The sequence below is a fragment of the Puma concolor genome, chromosome C2 (genome assembly GCF_028749965.1).
Source record: "Puma concolor isolate L17-30 chromosome C2, mPumCon1.1.hap2, whole genome shotgun sequence".
In the NCBI taxonomy this organism is placed as follows: domain Eukaryota; kingdom Metazoa; phylum Chordata; class Mammalia; order Carnivora; family Felidae; genus Puma; species Puma concolor.
In genome coordinates, this window is record NC_141675.1 from 14,277,646 (window position 1) to 14,288,994 (window position 11,349).

An 11,349-nucleotide genomic window follows, 5' to 3' on the forward strand; every position below is an offset into this window, starting at 1 on the left:
GGAAAACGCAGGTTATGACTCAGCAGGACAGGATTTGGGCCACAGAATCTGCATTTCTACAAACTTCCAGGTAAAGCCAATGCTTCAGGTCCTCAAATCTAACAGACTTGCTTTATCACCATCAATGGTTGTTAAATTTCAATCACGTGGAGAATCATCACTTGGGGATTTTTTAAATCTGTGATGCCCAGGCTACACACACACACACACACACACACACACACACACACACACACCAGACAAATCTGACCTGAATCTTTGGGGGTGAGAGCTAGGCACCAGTAGTTTTTAAACCTACCCAGGTAATTATGATAGGTAGCCAAGACTGGAAATCAGTGCTATAAATCCGTGATTCTCCAAGCGCAATCCCCAAACCAGCAGCAGCCAGATATAAATGCCCACTTTCTAGCCCCACCCCAGACCTACTCAGTATCTACACTTTAAGATCCCCGGGTGATAGGTTGCACATTTAAAGTTGAGATCCACAGCAGCAACCTGATCCCAACTCCTTTATTTGTCTCTTGGCTCTTTACGGATCTACACCCATTGTAAGAAGTTTGTAGAACCCTTACAGATAAAGTTCCAACTGAGAGGAGGAATCCACAAGCATCCTGGCTCTGTTAATAACTTCTGTGATTAGCGGCACTGTCCAGTAGAACTTTTCTGAAGTGATGGAAATGTTTTGTATCTGGGCTCTTCGGTAAGTAGCCGCCAGCCACGTGGCTATCGAGCATATGAATTATGGCTAAGACAGGGAAACTTTTCATTTTAATTTTATTTAATTTTTTTTTAATTTTTTTTTTCAACGTTTTATTTATTTTTGGGACAGAGAGAGACAGAGCATGAACGGGGGAGGGGCAGAGAGAGAGGGAGACACAGAATCGGAAACAGGCTCCAGGCTCCGAGCCATCAGTCCAGAGCCTGACGCGGGGCTCGAACTCCCGGACCGCGAGATGGTGACCTGGCTGAAGACGGACGCTTAACCGACTGCGCCACCCAGGCGCCCCTAATTTTATTTAATTTTAATTGATTTAAATGTAAATAGCGTCGTGTGGTTATTGGCCCCCCTGTTGAACAGAGCAGCTCTGGAGTAAGCATCCTTCCTGTTGCTCAACCCTTGTTCAAACTCCCAGGTTGAACACAGGCCCCTCCTGCTCAGTTTTTGTATGTATTAATCCCCAGTGAGTATATCACGAGGAAAAACATCTGCCTTGCCACCTCATTTCCATAATAGGTAACATTATGCTTACTATTTTGAATGAGGGGAGTTTAACTTGAATTAAATGCCACCAAAAGTTGTCAAAACCTTTTTCATAGTATTTATAACTACATAGCTTTAATTTTACAGCCTTTTCAAACACCAGCATACATGGGGTGCAATTGGAGCTGCCTTAAGAAAAAGAGACCAAAGAGTGCAAGTAGATTCTGGGCAGAAGACCCACGAAGACACCCTTTCCCCCAGCATCTTATTGGTGCATGGTGGAAAGTTGCATAAATTAAGACTGGATCTCTGTGGGAAATAAATATAAAACTTGAAGATTCCTCTCGAAATGGAAGATGAGATACAAAACAAAGGAGGGGTCAAGGAGCTTAGGTGGCAGAAGATAGCAAATGAAATTCAAAGTAGAAATGTACTCAACAGTTACCCTGAATGTAAGTACCTAAGCTGTGGAATGGGACAGGAGGGCAGGGGTGAGGGGAGGGGGAGGGAGGAGAATATGAAATCAAAATGCTCAGAATCTAAGGACCAGCACCAGCAGCCTGAGTGTTCCTTCTCCAGGATGAAAATAACAAGCAGCAAACACCATCACATTAGCGCTGCCTGGCGCTCCTACGTCATGCCCCTGCAGCCTTCCCAACAAAACCCCCTGAGGAGCAGATGATCAGGAAAGAGATTATTCGGGGGACATCACTTTAACTGACACATCTCAGAATAGAAAAGCAAATCCCTACTTGAGAGGGAAGAGGACAGTGTTAAAGTCAGCCCTTGCCTTTGAAAAGGTCATGTGTCATTTCCAAGCTGAATTGGCCACAACCTATCTCACAAAAGGAGGCTAACACTAGGAAAAATATTTCATCATCGCCGTATTCATATTTCATCAGGGTCTCTGCCTTGCCCGGCTGCTGATTTGGTACTGTGTGATACAAGATTATGCCCACAAAGAAATGTGTAGCTAAGGGCAACAGCCTCACTTCTGAGGACGGTCACTTCATAGCAACTGAAACCAATAAATAGACTGCCCTTGTTGTCCTCAGAAAAGAAACTCCAAGGGACTTCAGACAATATGATTTCAGGAGGTTGGCCGCCAACTCGGAGGCTATTTGGAACTCGTTTTGACTCTCACGCAGGCATCTTCAGATCCCCTCAACCAGACTCCTTTCCTTCAGAAAGTGAGGGCAAGTTCTTTAAAAGTCCACATCAGTCTACCTCAGAAGGGAGGGGGGCAGAGTAACCGTGAAAGAAAAAGAAAATGTTTACTCCCTTGCCCCTGATGGGCTACAAAGGCCAAACCCGGTTCTACGTTTGTACCACTTTGCTGATACCCCACGCCTAACAACGCAGCTGATTAAAGCCAACAACCTCTAACCATTGTTCTAGGCAACATTTGGAGGATTCCCCTACCCTTTGCTTATTCAAACGCACCCATGTTTCTTGGCTAAAGTTATAGGTGTAGTTTACAGATATAGGATTTCCAAGGATTCTGAACTTTCGTTTCTGGGTCACCTGAAAATATTCCAGAACATTGCAGTTTTAAGGGCAGTGCCATATCTGCTCTGGCAATATTGGAGCAGCTCTGCAAAGTGTGAGCGCCTATGTGGCTTCCTACATCTAAGATAGAATGTCGGCTATGCTGAGCTCGTTCTAGACTCGACTGGTGCCAAAAGGTCACCTTTGTTACCGATAAAGAGCAGCTTGGAGTACGTAGCTTGCATCTGTAGGCAAATGGTCTTCCTATTTTTGAACTCCGGATCAGGCAGACAGATCCACTCAGTCACAGCCTTCTGGGGCTATTGCAAGCTTTCTTTGCATGCACCTGCAGGTGGCTAGCTCCCAGAAGGTACAAGGAAGAGAGGCCTGTAAGCTCAGTTCATTTTTCCCAAATTCACTGGGCAGTTAAGACACCTAAGACCAAGACTAAAAGAGGACACACCAGGAGCATCCTGGATTCCCTACATATGGAAAGAAACATCAAAAGTAGGGAAGAAGTGGTAAGCCCCCCAAACAAATTCTGCATCAATATCTGTCCCAAGTCCCATGTCCCAACCCTCCTCATGGCATGGTGCCTCCTGTGGTGGGTGGGAATTCTGGGAGCCCACCGTGAACAGCTCCATTTCCTCCCATCGATCATACCTACTCATCGATCCCGTGTGGTCACCAGGCGATGACCAGCTCTACCAATCACACTCCCCTCAAATGTAGAACTGATTTGTTGGGTCTTAGATGTGGTTGGTCAGAATTAACATTCCTCGTACAAAACTGTCAAGAATTAAACTCCTGACCTGGCTCTCATTAGCATCATGCTAGAATCAACTGAGCAAACCAGACATTTTATAGAGGTGTAAAGCTTGCAGAGGTGGTGCTCTAGCAAGTGCCTTTTATCTTACAAGAGCCTAATAAATATTACATTTTCATGATGTGTCTTTTTAAACCATATATTATCTTTCATTCCCTTGTATAGTATATTTTAGAAGACCCACCTCATGCAGTGCCTTGCACATGGTGGGACTAAATAAATGTTTGAGAATGAATATTAAAGACCTTTTATGCGAAGGCTTAGAAACGACTTTGCATCTCATCTGGGAAAATTTAGTCTTCAAGAAAGTAAAACAAGAATAGGCCATTTGGAAAGTAGGTTTCCATCATGGACTTACTGTGGTCATGTGTTTGTTTCAAATTCACTGAATTACCACAGGAAAGAAAATAACCATTAACTTTGCAGTACGTTGTCTCAGCCTTCATTTCCTTTTTTATTAATTCAGGGACCTATCCTTCCTTTCAGCTCCAAGATCTGAGATAACAAGAGTAGATATTTTCTGACCAGTTAAGAGCACACAGAGAGCATCCAATAATCAAGTGAGAGTGGGAAACTCTCTGGCGTTTGTAACAATATGTTCTCATTTTCATCTATTAAATAACAGATCTCCTATTTCTAGATACGGCCATTGGTCTCCTGGTCATTATGTCCTTATTTGCACACCGTGTTTTTCATTTTGGAAGCAGAGTAGAAGCAACACGTACAACTATAGTAAAAATTAGGCAAGACATTTTGGAAAACCAAGAATCTAAATGTAAGCAGGAAACAGGAAACAAGCCACGGAGACAGCCGTAAATATAATAAATGAGCTCCTAGGGAAAAGCAACAGAGTGTGGTGATGAGTTCTAAGATTCACCTGAATGTATTTCTAGAGAAAAGGACCACTCTAGTGGGGAAATTGAAATTTGAATGGGTGTTATATGCCTTTTTCATAGAATAGTATTCTCGGGTTCTTTAAGAATATCATGTACATGCTTAGAAATTAAGGTGCAAGTGACTACCAACTTTTGCTTCCTCTTACTACTTCCTTGGCATGCAGGCTTCCAGACTGTGCTCTGTCGACACTGCTGTGTTATGTGTCACTAGTCACCTCCCCGCTGCTGAAATCAATACCTTTCCAGCTGTTGATCTCAGCTGGCCTTCGGTCTCATATTTCACCCCAACCTTCTCAAAAAGCTACTCAGCCTCTGGGGTGCCTGGGTGGCGCAGTCGGTTAAGCGTCCGACTTCAGCCAGGTCACGATCTCGCAGTCCGTGAGTTCGAGCCCCACATCAGGCTCTGGGCTGATGGCTCAGAGCCTGGAGCCTGTTTCCGATTCTGTGTCTCCCTCTCTCTCTGCCCCTCCCCCGTTCATGCTCTGTCTCTCTCTGTCCCAAAAATAAATAAACGTTGAAAAAAAAAAAATTAAAAAAAAAAAGTTTCCTTTTCTTGCAATGACATCCAAAGACAATGTGGTCTCTCCCTTTTGGGGACCTAGTGAGGTATTTTCTCACCCGTTATCTCAAGCACTTAGTCATCATGTCAGAATAGAGTTTCTCTAAACTGTACAAACCTCTTTTTTTCTGGTCTTGCAGATAAAGATGAAATGGTCATGCCCTTGAGTAAGAGACCTTCCCATCCTCGAAAGAGTTCCCGACCCTGGATCTGATCATCCCCAAAAGTTTCTTGCAGAGTTCTCTGTAGGCCTAAGATATCCCATTAAGAAATGTGCCTTTTAAGACCCCTCTGAAGTGCTTTGCTTATGCCGAGTGGCTCTTGGATAGGTATTTCTGAAACTTTCTTTGGAAAAGTTAAAAAAAGAAAAAGTTCCTTGTGTTGAGGACCAGCACCTAGTAACTCACTCCATTTGTGTTATGTAGTTACTGGTACAGATGTGTGAATTCTTCGCCTGATCCCAGATGAGTGATGTAAATGATTCTTTCTTGTCTGCTTTAGCTTCATCTCCTCCTGTTCCTGTGGCCCCACACCCATTTCTTCTAACCTGTCGGCTCTCTGTCATCAGATAGCGGATTCATTCTTGCAAAAACATTTATCGAGTACCTACGATGTAACTGGTCCTGCATTGGTTGTTGTTAATTATTAATGATACAGATACAATAGCACACACACACAAAAATATGTATGAATAATATGTATACACATACACATATATGTTCACATATCTTCTGTCTTTGCTCTCAAGCAATGTATAGGTATTTGCAGAAATAGACAAATCAACAAAAAAAATGTACAATTTACGATTGTTATCAGCATTATATTCCAAGTACACTGCAGGGTGTAGAAGTTGCAAGGAAATGGAACTCAATCCTACATTTGGGAGAGTGAAGGAAGAAGGCAGTGCATTTAAAGGGATAGTAGGAGTTTTATGCCATCAGCGCTCACACAGTACAGACATATATATATATATGTGTGTCTGTGTGCGTATATATACATATATATGTGTGCGTATATATATATATATATATATATATATACAATCTGTGTCGTGTTTGTGAATGTTCATAGTTATATATTTATAAATTTTATAAATATATTTTAATATTTATTGCACAGAATGACATTTAGCTCAGGATAAGTTTCAGTTGGTCTGCCACAAGACAGTCTCTGAAGCAACGAATGATGCCCAAAGCCGCACCTCTGTTCAAATATATTTCTCCATAGACTCTTTTTGAATGTGTCTAACTTGTAGAAGGTAAATTAATTTAATTGGGATTAACCAGTATCACCGAGCATTGTAATGTTTGAAAGTCAATGTAGAGAGGTTTTTTAAAGTCTTTACAGGAATTGGAGAGCTTTTTAAATGACAAGGAAAGAAATCTTGCATGACCCCATGCCAGCTTGCTCTCAAACCTGTTCCTCACTGCGTTAGTTGCATCTCCTGCTCTGCTCTGTGTCACAGGGAACTACACTTCTGGGCTCCCTTGCTAACTTGTCTCTGGTTGGTTTAAGTCCATGGGATGCACGGGTAGAAAACAAGAGGGTGCAAGGAGGGCAGACACTGGGGTGTTTCGTCCATCTGTCTGCCTTGCCTGTGTCCAGCAACAGCCCAGCTGTCTGGTTGGGTACCAGTACCCTCTGTGGCTCCCATTCCCACTGTATAACCCCAGATTCTGGGATTAGGTAACACATCCTCCTTCTCCATGGGCTTCCAGCTCTAGGGATGGGACCAACCTCTTGCTCTGGCTAGCCTCTGGTGCCCTCAACATCCTCTGGCTGCCATATGTGACCAATTCTAGCACAATCCCTTCCATGTGAAAGAGTAGAATGGCATCTGGGTTGCTGATTGGACCTCAACTGATACATCCAGCTCGCTCAGTTTTTAAAGTTATTTTTAATTATTATATAATACTTCTAACCTGAAATTTACCATCATAATCGTATTGAGATGTGTAGTTCCGTGACACTAATACATGTATGTTCCACAGCCATCACCAACCATCCATCTCCAGAACTCTGCTCATTTGCAAAACTGAAACTCTGTACCCATGAAACAACTCCTCATTCTCCCCACCCGTAGCCCCTGGCAACCACCATTCAACTGTCTATGAATCTGACTGCTCTAGGTACCTCGTGTAAGTAGAATTATACAGTATTTGTCCTTTTATGCCTAGTTTATCTCACTTAATGTCCTCAAGGTTCATCCATGTTGCAGCACGTGTCAAATTTCCTTCCGTTTTAAGAATAAATAATATTCCATTGTATGTATGTACCAGATTTTGTTTATCCATTCATCTGCTGATGGGGCCTTAGCTATTGGGAATAATGCTGTTAGGGACATGGGTCCCTGATTTGAGTCCCTGATTTCAGTTCTTCTGGGCATACGCGTGGAACTGAAATTCTAGATCATACGGTAAATCTATTTTTAATTCTTTAAAGAACTACCAGCTTGTTTTCTCTGGTGGCTGCACATATACATCCTCACCCACCACACAGGAGTGTTCTAATTTATCCATATCCTTGCCCACCCTTTATATTTTCTGTCTTTTTGATAATAGTCACCCTAATGGGTATGCAGTGGTACCTCATGGTGGTTCTTAGCCCATTTTAATACCAGAACAGTTGGCTTTGGGTAGCAAAAATCATCAACTCAATCTCATCTTCTGGTCATTGGTAAATAATAAGCAGGATTTCTGGCAGTAAGTTTATCGCTGCTCTATATTTTTGTGACGAGTTTAAGTGAGAGCCTTACCAGTGCCCAACAGTGGGGGCCCCGTGAAGATTTCTGAGTAAGACGGCTCTTCTGTTCAAATCCCACCTCAGTTACTCTATGACCTTGGACAACTCAGCACACCTCTCTCTGATCTCAGTTTTTCGTCATTACCTTGCAACTAATAACCTCTGTCTTGCACAGCTAGAATTATATTTTCTCTGCATATTTACTTATATTCCAGATTCTTAGTTTTAAATATTTGATGCTTCATATCTTGCTAGCTTGTTTATATAGTTAAAACCTCATATGCTTTTGTTGACACAGTATCAATAAAGAGAACTGAGAATGTGCACATGTTGCTTTCCCTGGTAGCTAAGCTTAAGAGAGGTGATTAATTAAAAGTACAAGTCCCTGATGTCTGATCATATCATTTTAAATCCTAACTCCACCACCAGTAAAGGTATGACTTTGGAAAGTTACCTAAATTATTAAATGTCTCTGGGCCTCAGCTTCCCAATCTGTAAAATAGGTATAATAATAGTTCCTATACCTTTGGGTCATGGGGGTTAAGTTATAACATTACCTCAAGCTCTTAGTTATCACACTTATTTTTTTTTAATTTTTTTTTAACGTTTATTTATTTTTGAGACAGAGAGAGACAGAGCATGAACGGGGGAGGGTCAGAGAGAGGGAGACACAGAATCTGAAACAGGCTCCAGGCTCTGAGCTGTCAGCACAGAGCCCGACGCGGGGCTTGAACTCACGGACCGTGAGATCGTGACCTGAGCCGAAGTCGGCCGCTTAACCGACTGAGCCACCCAGGCGCCCCTATCACACTTATTAATACACATTAAGGATTATTATTAGATTCCATTTCAACTGCAAATTGTAAATGTTAGTGGATCCACTCTTGAAATATCCCTTCACTGAAACTTTTACATTTCACAGAGGAGATTCTAGTCGGGATACATTAGGACACATTGATCAAGAATGCTGCTGTCTGCATTTGCAGCCCTCACCTACCTTTCCCAGACTCTTGGGTGCATAGGAACTTTGTATCAATCTAGGTACCCTTCTATATAGGTAGGACAAGCTCTGGGGCCCTGGTCTTCTCTCCGTACGCCTAAATGGTAGAACTCATGGCATTGTGCTTTTTGTATAGTACAATCTACATTTTTAATCAGCAAAACAAGGCCAACCATGGTCTTCTTCTGAGGACAGCATTTTTGCTCAACCATAGTCCAAACCTCTCAGGACTATGTATAATGAGCGTGACTCATTGACTTCTTCTTCCCTAAATGAAAATGCAAAGCACAATATCAACCTCATTCACTCATCCATTCATTTCGCAAACCTTTCTCAAGGACCTGTGCCAGGCACTAAGAAAAATATCAAGACACAGCTTTAGCCCTCTGGGAGATCTGGAGACTGACAATTAGCACAAGGCTGAATCTGGAAGGATGGGGAAATGTTAACAAGGAAGAATAAAAGGGAGGGAGCGTGCTGTTCCAGGTATCAAGAACAACAGGTACAGAAGCATGGAGGATGAGAGTAATGTGACACGTTATGGGAACCTCAAGTGTGTGCAAAAATTGCATCAGGTTGATGCAAAAGTTGGCTGGATCCAGATCATGAAGGCATGTCTGTGTCCTGGTAAGAAGTTCAGACATGAGACCAGGCACACTACGGGGGAATGATTGTGGTATTTTAAGCTGGAAATAAGAAAACGGAGGGGATTTCTATGACAACTCTATGGACAAGAGTAAGACTAGAGGCCAAGGAAACCAAATAGGACACTACAGCAGTAACAGAAGCAAGAAATATGATTTCTAACAAGTCAGTGGACACAGAAAGAAGAGAAAGCACTGCATTCTAAATTGGAATCAGAAAGATAATCAACAAGACTGGGTGAGTCATTACATGTACCTGTTGCTTCTAAATTAAGAGTTCTAAGAGTATTGAGCAAACCATAAATATCCTCTGACCACATGGGAGTACATCCAACAAGGTTTCAAAAAATGGTCAAAGCGAGAGCAAAATCTATGTGCCACGTAGCTGTCAGATTTCAACCAAAGCTGACCTATTTCAGCATCAGCTACACACCAGAATATCGGAGGCCAACAAGTTCTGTGGAATGATTGTTTAGGAGAAAAGAGGAAAAGCCCACACCTTCAAGACGGTGTAAAGTTTTGCTTCTGCGTTTACAGTGTTACTCGTCCTGAAGGTTCACTTCAGTGTTTAGACATGAAACTAAGGATAGGCTTTTCTGTGTTAAACCTCAAACGTCCCAAGAGTCTATTTTCTAGTGTCTTTAAGCAACTCCCCAATTAACCATACCCAACCATTAAGACTCTGTTGATTCTATTTTTATTTATTTTTTTTTTCCAACGTTTATTTATTTTTGGGACAGAGAGAGACAGAGCATGAACGGGGGAGGGGCAGAGAGAGAGGGAGACACAGAATCGGAAACAGGCTCCAGGCTCTGAGCCATCAGCCCAGATTCCGACGCGGGGCTCGAACTCACGGACTGAGAGATCGTGACCTGGCTGAAGTCGGACGCTTAACCGACTGCGCCACCCAGGCACCCCTTGATTCTATTTTTAAAGATGTGAGTGGATATGTTCCTCAACATCCTTGAGTGACCCAATCCAGTTCTTAAGCCTCTTCCCAGGAAGAAAAGCTTCCTCATAACGACTGTAACTCTCTCATATGGCCCGGTGAAACTCTCTCCTCTCATGCTATTTGGAGAGCACTGGAGAATACCTGTTGTACCAAGGGCATTGCATTTGACTGAATCTTATCAGTGGAAATGACTTCTCCCTCAGAGATCAATACAAGGTGAAAGACACTAAATATAATTTGCTGAAAATTACACTTTTCAGGTTCCAGAGCTAATCACTCACCATTTGTAAATACATGACTTTTGGCTTACAGTGGAAGGAATAACAACCCTGAACACCAATTCCAGAACTGGCCTTATCTTCAACATTTTCTTTCCTCAGAGTTTGCATATATATTTAGAACAAGGCAACCATTTTGGAGCATACAATTGAAAGTCTCACTATTACGAGATAAAATTATCATATGTTGTATGGTAAATTCCTATGTTTAAGAAAGTCTTAGTCAACTAGATAACTGACTCCTTCCATTGGTCAAGCACTGGCCACATTTTTAGGAGGTCGGGCCATGCATGTTAGATGACTGGAATCCAGAGTTGGAATCCAATGAAACAAAAAAGGGATTAGGAGTGAAATGTGGGTTCAATTCAAGGCTGTCACCAGAAAGGAAGTACAAGCTATCTGTTTCAGTAAAGATGGGTCCATGGAAACTTGGTTTCACTACTGTTCTCTTCGATCTGTCTCTCTCTCTCTGCTGTATAATCTTTGTCCTCTGGCTGGCTCCACACTTATTCGGCTAAATTACATCGCACGCCCTCCCATGAACTAATCACCATGGCCAACATAATATGATAATCTAATTGATGTAAGCCAATCATGTCCTGTCCCTGAATCTGTGTGTGTGTGTATGTGTGTGTAGGGGGCGTGGTCGATGCCACGAAACCACATGTCTGCCACAACAGAAAAGGGATAGGGCAGATGCCAACAAGGTTGGTGCCCACTGAACAGCCTGCTGAATCAGTTATCAATGAGAGCAGGGGGATAA